The sequence below is a fragment of the Bubalus bubalis genome, chromosome 1 (assembly GCF_019923935.1).
Source record: "Bubalus bubalis isolate 160015118507 breed Murrah chromosome 1, NDDB_SH_1, whole genome shotgun sequence".
Lineage (NCBI taxonomy): Eukaryota > Metazoa > Chordata > Mammalia > Artiodactyla > Bovidae > Bubalus > Bubalus bubalis.
In genome coordinates this window covers 51,139,293-51,147,451 of record NC_059157.1, presented here as the reverse complement: position 1 = coordinate 51,147,451, position 8,159 = coordinate 51,139,293, and the positions used below count along the sequence as shown (strand labels likewise).

General features: G+C 37.7%; 1 non-coding gene across 1 annotated transcript; it reads right to left on the bottom strand.

The window, feature by feature from the left end:
* Window positions 1-5,521: 5,521 nt before the first annotated feature.
* Window positions 5,522-5,628, bottom strand: LOC112587521. The gene has a single exon (XR_003112046.1). It is a non-coding gene; the product is annotated as a U6 spliceosomal RNA (small nuclear RNA).
* Between the last annotated feature and the right edge of the window lie 2,531 nt (window positions 5,629-8,159).

Sequence of the window (8,159 nt, the reverse complement as noted above, 5' to 3'; positions counted from 1 at the left end):
GCCAATACCTGAAATAAGTTAAGGGACAGCCAGAAGTCTGTAGATCATACATTATGGACTACTAATCTAAGCTAGCCATATCTTAGTTACAGGACAATGATTGGTATTCAACTCTGGCCAGTGAGCTATAAAGGATGTATGCTTGGAGTTTCTTTGAAATGGTCTCTTGGCTCATAGAAAGACATATTGGCAGAGGTAGCCCTCTTCTTCCTGCAGATTTTGTCATGTCTGCATGTGGTATCTTGAACTGCAGTAGCCACCTAACTACGGGCTAAACTAGACTGTGGAGAGGTCATCACAGAGAGAATGGCAGGACTTACAATGCAGAAAGAACCTTAATCCTTGATGCTGTGTGAAGCCACCAAAATGACTAACCCCAGAGTCATTCTGCCTCTGAACATCTTGTTTTGGAATTTAGTACATTTCCATTTTGGTTTTCTTATTATTTGCCATCTAAACCATCCCAACTGGTACCAAGATACCTTTTATTACTTTTATTTGAGCTGGGGTTACACTATAGTGAAAGAGGCTTAATTCTCTAACTAGAAAAAAAAAATCAGGATTTATGTAATTTATTATGTAAGGAAAGAAATAAGTGATAAGTTACAACATTTTGAAGTTTAAAAATGGAGCTTATTTGAGCAGATGGCACTCTTTACAATACTCAGTTGGCTAGAGTTTCTTTAGAGGGCACCATGTTCCCTCTTCTGAATGAATTAAATATGTCATAAGAGCAAAATAAAGATTATAAACCTATAAACTTAGGTTTCACTGACCTAAGTCAGAGTTATTTAAGTGCTACCTTCCTAAACACACTACTCTTCTTCTATGAAGAAGTTAACTCATAAAGTAGTGCAATCATTTCCCATGGTACTTTTTTTGTCATATATTAAAATTGGAAGGGGCCCAGTAGAAGTGTGAAAAAAACAAGTAAGTGAATGCTAAAATATGTTTTAGGTGAAAATAACATTTGAGTAAAAATATTGTAGATCACAAGTCCAAACTGCCTGCCACTATTCAGTTATTTATTTTAAATATTTATCTAAAAATATCTGAGATGTAAAACTATACCCCAAATTATAAAAAAAGCAAATGATGACATTTCAAATCATCATTTTAGTATTGATGCTATCCTTCAAGAAAAGAAGAGTGATCAGCAAGCCAGGCCACTGAATTGATAAGCCTCCTTCCCATGTGTGTCTTCTTTTTACTTTTAGAAACCAGAATTACTACATGGAAATGAGACAAAAAATGCTTTTACAGTAATATTCAAGTTCATCATTAAAGCTTACCTCATTAGATGTCATTACTGATTACTTAAAGATTTAATGTCTGAACATACTTTGTAGCTGTGTGTGCATGTGCCCAGTCACTCAGTCCTGTCCAGCTCATTGTGAATCTATGGATTGTTGCCCATCAGGCTCCTCTGTCTGTGGGATTTTCCAGGAAGAATCCTGGGGAGGATTGCCATTTTCTCCTCCAGGGGATCTTCCCAAACCAGAGATCAAACCTGCATCTCTTGAGTCTCTGCATTGGCAGGTGAATTCTTTACCACTAGCACCACCTGGAAAAGGCCACTTTATAGTTACAGCATTCTAAAGTGGTTTTGATTTTATTTTATTGTCTATGTATAATTTAAATATAATATATGACCTTAATCACTGAATTACGGAATTATATTTGACTGTTAAAAGCCAGCTTATATTGGGACATTTTGGTGGTCCAGTGGCTAAGATTCCATGCTCCCAAAGTAGGGGTCATGGGTTTGATCCCTGCTCAAGGAGCTAGATCCCACATGAGGCACGTAACGATCCCACACACCCCAGCTAAAGATGTCTTATGGGCAATAAAGATCAAAGATTTCATGTTCCACAATTAAGGCCAGCTAAAGCCAAATAAACGTTTTTTTTAAAAGATTGTTTCCCTTAAAAAATAACATATTAATTATGTTAAAAACTAGACTAAATAAAGTTATTTATATTAAAATTATGGTGGCATAGTGATAAAGAATCTGTCTGCCAATGCAGGAGACGCAAGAGACATGGATTCTATCCCTGGGTTTGGAAGGTCCCCGGGAATAGGAAATGGCAACCTACTCTGGTATTCTTGCCTAGAGAATCCCAGGGACGGAGGAGCCTGGTGGGCTACAGTCCATGGGGTTGACAGAGCTGGATGTGACTGAGCATGCATGCACATGTTAAAATTATATTAAGAGAATGCATTCAGTATGTATGCAAACTCTAAAGACATCCAAATGTAATGTGATATTTTTTATACCTTCTTTCCTTCTAGTGTAGATTTCTATTAGAATTCAACCCAATATTGGGTTGGCCAAAAAAAATGTACACACGTATTTAAAGCCTGTGCTCTCCCACATCTAAGTACTTCAGCCAGAAGGCTCCTGTAGCATACCTGCATGTCCTTCAAAGCCAATTTGAATTCCACTTCTGTCAGAAAGTTTCATCTCAGCTGTCCTGAGGGGGGCATAGATCTCTCTTTCCCATAATAATGTGGCACTTTGTTTATCTTTTGAACTTACAGTCTTTCTTGAAACTGAATTGTTTATGAGTGTCTTCTCCCGCGATGAAGTATAAGAGGTCAGGGACCATGCATAATTTATCTGGACAAACCCCTAAATGCTATAATAATCTTTTGCATATGATATCCATGAACAAGGGTTTGTTGAAATAAACTGAATTGAATTTGGAGTATTTTAAAATTTGAGGTAATCTTACATTCAAACAGAAGATCAAGGAAGATAATTTGAGAAGTTTATGGTTTCTTTTGCACTATATTGAGTAATGCATTCTCAAAATCACTTGTCAAAAGACAGAGGTCAAAATAAATGTGGAGATTCTATTTCTTAGTTTCTAGTTGCAGTCTAATGAAAGTAAGTGAAATTTTATTTTCCCTAATTTTCCTCAGGCCGCTCATTCCTTAAGAGTATCTCAATATTTTGTTAACTATTGAACCGCTGTTGGGGACATCACCTGGGAGCTTGTTAGAAATGCAGGTTCGATGCAGGATACTGGATGCTTGGGGCTGGTGCACTGGGACAACCCAGAGGGATGGAATGGGGAGGGAGGAGGGAGGAGGGTTCAGGATGGGGAACACATGTATACCTGTGGCAGATTCATTTTGATATTTGGCAAAACCAACACAATTATGTAAAGTTTAAAAATAAAAAAAATAAAAAAAAAAGAAATGCAGAATGTCAGGTCAAATTAAGACCACCAGGATCAGAATCTGCATTCTTTTTTTTTTTTTAAGTGTATTTTAAAAGAAAATCCACAGTGATTTTTGTACACATTAAATTTGAGAAGCAAATTTGATAATCTTAGAGATAATCATATAATCTCTAAGAAAATCTCCTCCCTTACCCACCCACTCCTCCACCCCATTCATCACCCCCACCCCACATATACAAGTCCTGGTTGCCTTTTGAGGCAATTTCTGGTTTCTAGAACATTAATAGAAACGGTAAACAATTTTTGTTTCCATTTGTATTAGACGAGCTTCACTTAGGTATGGACTGGCGGATTCTTTTATGTTATTAAAACTTGTCCTTTATCTTCAGTGTTATGATTACTTACTTCAATTCCAAGGCTAGTATAAAGTTAAGTAAAACATCCTGTCTGTGAAGCAAGAATAATCTAGATGTTTAAAGTTATGTAATACATTTGGGCTTTTCATCCTTTAAAAATCATTTATATTTTTCTAGCCTTCATGCCTGATTTCCTTTGCTTCAGTCAGATAAGTGATGATGCTTTCTTCTACCTCAGTTGTAATTAACAAACAGGCAAAACTTCTCACATTTTGTAATATTATGAGAAATAGAGCACTCACCAAATACCAGCTGTGTATCAGAAATCCACCTTAAAATTATTCTCATAATCAATTAGATTTCATTATTTCCATTTTACAGATGAAAAAAGTTATATGTTTCTTGGGGGTGGGTTGGATGATCTCCTTAAGATCACTTCTGGTGTCGTTTTTTTGACTTCAAAATTTATGATTTATCAAGCACATTCATACATCCAATAATGCCAATTTGTTGATCCTTTCATATTTTCCTGCTCTAGGATTACAAATTAAGAATAAGTAAAACAGACATAGATTTTGCCCTCAAAAACCTGCATTATACTAGGAGAGCTGAAAAATACTGATCTTATCGAAAATAAGGTATTACCAAAAAACCTGAACAAACAGTTTGGCCAACCCAATAGTAAAAGCTTTTAGTGAAATCATTAACAGTGTTTGTGTAAAACATTTTGAAGGGAAGTTTCAAGATATAATGAAAGTGTGCTACATGAGAATCTAAATTAGTCTGAAAAGCAGAACAAGGCTTTCCTGAACTATCTTCTGAGTTGAACTCTGAAAATGAATAGTTATTAACCAGGCAAGAATGTAGAGGAAGATGAGCATGTGTAAATTCCTGGGAAAGATTGGTCCACCCCCACACTAGTAAGCCAGTTTTAAATTCTGGGATTTGATTCAGAGTTTGTGGATGAAAATTTCAGCTTCACCAAGTGCATGCTTTAAGATTTCTCTGATTTCTAGATTTATTGCAATGGGAATAGAAACCATAATAATAATAACAAAGCAACAACAACAAATCAGGAATAATAATATCTACTGCAAAGTGCCTGGCATAAAACAGATACTCTAGATACATTCATTAAATAAATGGATTATTATTATGAGGATAATAATAATAATTATTATTTTTTTTTTATTTTTTTTAATTTAATTTTATTTTTAAACTTTACATAATTGTATTAGTTTTGCCAAATACCAAAATGAATCTGCCACAGGTATACATGTGTTCTCCATCCTGAACCCTCCTCCCTCCTCCCTCCCCATTCCATCCCTCTGGGTCGTCCCAGTGTACCAGCCCCAAGCATCCAGTATCGTGCATCGAACCTGGACTGGCAACTCGTTTCATACATGATATTTTACATGTTTCAATGACATTCTCCCAAATCTTCCCACCCTCTCCCTCTCTCACAGAGTCCATAAGACTGTTCTATACATCAGTGTCTCTTTTGCTGTCTCGTACACATGGTTATTGTTACCATCTTTCTAAATTCCATATATATGCGTTAGTATACTGTATTGGCGTTTCTCTTTCTGGCTTACTTCACTCTGTATAATAGGCTCCAGTTTCATCCACCTCATTAGAACTGATTCAAATGTATTCTTTTTAATGGCTGAGTAATACTCCATTGTGTATATGTACCACAGCTTTCTTATCCATTCATCTGCTGATGGACATCTAGGTTGCTTCCATGTCCTGGCTATTATAAACAGTGCTGTGATGAACATTGGGGTACACGTGTCTCTTTCCCTTCTGGTTTCCTCAGTGTGTATGCCCAGCAGTGGGATTGCTGGATCATAAAGCAGTTCTATTTCCAGTTTTTTAAGGAATCTCCACACTGTTCTCCATAGTGGCTGTACTAGTTTGCATTCCCACCAACAGTGCAAGAGGGTTCCCTTTTCTCCACACCGTCTCCAGAATTTAAAAAATATGGAACGCTTTATGAATTTGCAAGTCATCCTTGCGCAGGGGCCATGCTAATCTTCTCTGTATCGTTCCAATTTTAGTATATGTGCTGCCGAAGCGAGCACAATAATTATTTTTATAAGGTGGTAAATGAGGGAAAACCATAATCATTCATTTATCCCTTCATTTATTTGTCCTTCATTCACCAAAAAATTCATTCTTTTCATGAGTCCAGTAATAAAACATTGAACAAAGAATCTTTATTATATAAATGGGCATTATTTTTACTAATATATAACGCTGATAAGGATTCCATAAATATTAATGAATCATGATTTTCAATGCTCACATGGTTTTTTAAATAGCTTATCATTTGGAAAAAAATTCAAGTAACCATTTCAAAGTGTAGAGCCTTAGTTCAGTTCAGTTCAGTCACTCAGTCATGTCCGACTCTCTGCGACCCCATGAATCACAGCACCAGGCCTCCCTGTCCATCACCATCTCCCGGAGTTCATGCAAACTCACGTCCATCGGGTTGGTGATGCTATCCAGCCATCTCATCCTCTGTCGTCCCCTTCTCCTCCTGCCCCCAATCCCTCCCAGCATCAGAGTCTTTTCCAATGAGTCAACTCTTCACATGAGGTGGCCAAAGTACTGGAGTTTCAACTTTAGCATCATTCCTTCCAAAGAAATCCCAGGGCTGATCTCCTTCAGAATGGACTGCTTAGATCTCCTTGCAGTTCAAGGCACTCTCAAGACTCTTCTCCAACACCACAGTTCAAAAGCATCAATTCTTCGGTGCTCAGCTTTCTTCACAGTCCAACTCTCACATCCATACATGACCACTGGGAAAATCATAGCCTTGACTAGACAGACTTTTGTTGGCAAAGCAATGTCTCTGCTTTTGAATGTGCTATCTAGGTTGGTCATAACTTTTCTTCCAAGGAGTAAGCGTCTTTTAATTTCATGGCTGCAATCACCATCTGCAGTGATTTGGGAACCCAAAAAATAAAGTCTGACACTGTTTCCACTGTTTCCCCATCTATTTCCCATGAAGTGATGGGGCCAGATGCCATGATCTTCGTTTTCTGAATGTTAAGCTTTAAGCCAACTTTTTCACTCTCCTCTGTCACTTTCATCAAGAGGCTTTTAGTTCCTCTGCATTTTATGCCATAAGGGTGGTGTCATCTGCATATCTGAGGTTATTGATATTTCTCCTGGTAATCTTGATGCCAGCTTGTGCTTCTTCCAGTCCAGCGTTTCTCATGATGTACTCTGCATAGAAGTTAAATAAGCAGGGTGACAATATACAGCCTTGACGAACTCCTTTTCCTATTTGGAACCAGTCTGTTGTTCCATGTCCAGTTCTAACTGTTGCCTCCTGACCTGCATACAGATTTCTCAAGAGACAGGTCAGGTGGTCTGGTATTCCCATTTCTTTCAGAATTTTCCACAGTTTATTGTGATCCACACAGTCAAAGGCTTTGGCATAGTCAATAAAGCAGAAATAGATGTTTTTCTGGAACTCTCTTGCTTTTCCCATGATCCACCAGATGTTGGCAATTTGATCTCTGGTTCCTCTGCCTTTTCTAAAACCAGCTTGAACATCAGGAAGTTCACCATTCAGATATTGCTGAAGCCTGGCTTGGAAAATTTTGAGCATTACTTTACTAGCATGTAGATGAGTGCAATTGTGTGGTAGTTTGAGCATTCTTTGACATTGCCTTTCTTTGGGATTGGAATGAAAACTGCCCTTTTCCAAGTCCTGTGGCTACTGCTGAGTTTTCCAAATTTGCTGGGATATTGAGTGCAGCACTTTCACAGCTTCATCTTTCAGGATTTGAAATAGCTCTACTGGAATTCCATCACCTCCACTAGCTTTGTTCATAGTGATGCTTCCTAAGGCCCATTTGACTTCACATTCCAGGATGTCTGGCTCTAGGTGAGTGATCACACCATCGTGATTATCTGGGTCATGAAGATCTTTTTTGTACAGTTCTTCTGTGTATTCTTGCCACCTCTTCTTAATATCTTCTGCTTCTGTTAGGTCCCTACCATTTCTGTCCTTTATCAAGCCCATCTTTGCATGAAATGTTCCCTTGGTATCTCTAATTTTCTTGAAGAGATCTCTAGTCTTTCCCATTCTGTCGTTTTCCTCTATTTCTTTGCATTGATTGCTGAGGAAGGCTTTCTAATCTCTCCTTGCTATTCTTTGGAACTCTGCATTCAGATGCTTATATCGTTCCTTTTCTCCTTTGCTTTTTGCTTCTCTTCTTTTCACAGCTATTTGTTAGGCCTCCCCAGACAGCCATTTTGCTTTTTTGCATTTCTTTTCCATGGGGATGGTCTTGATCCCTGTCTCCCATACAATGTCACAAACCTCATTCCATTGTTCTTCAGGCATTCTATCTATTAGATCTAGGCCCTTAAATCTATTTCTCACTTCCACTGTATAATCATAAGGGATTTGATTTAGATCATAACTGAATGGTCTAGTGGTTTTCCCTACTTTCTTCAATTTCAGTCTGAATTTGGAATAAGGAGTTCATGATCCGAGCCACAGTCAGCTCCTGGTCTTGTTTTTGCTGACTGTATAGAGCTTCTCCATCTTTGGCTGCAAAGAATAAAATCAATCTGATTTTGGTGTTGACCATCT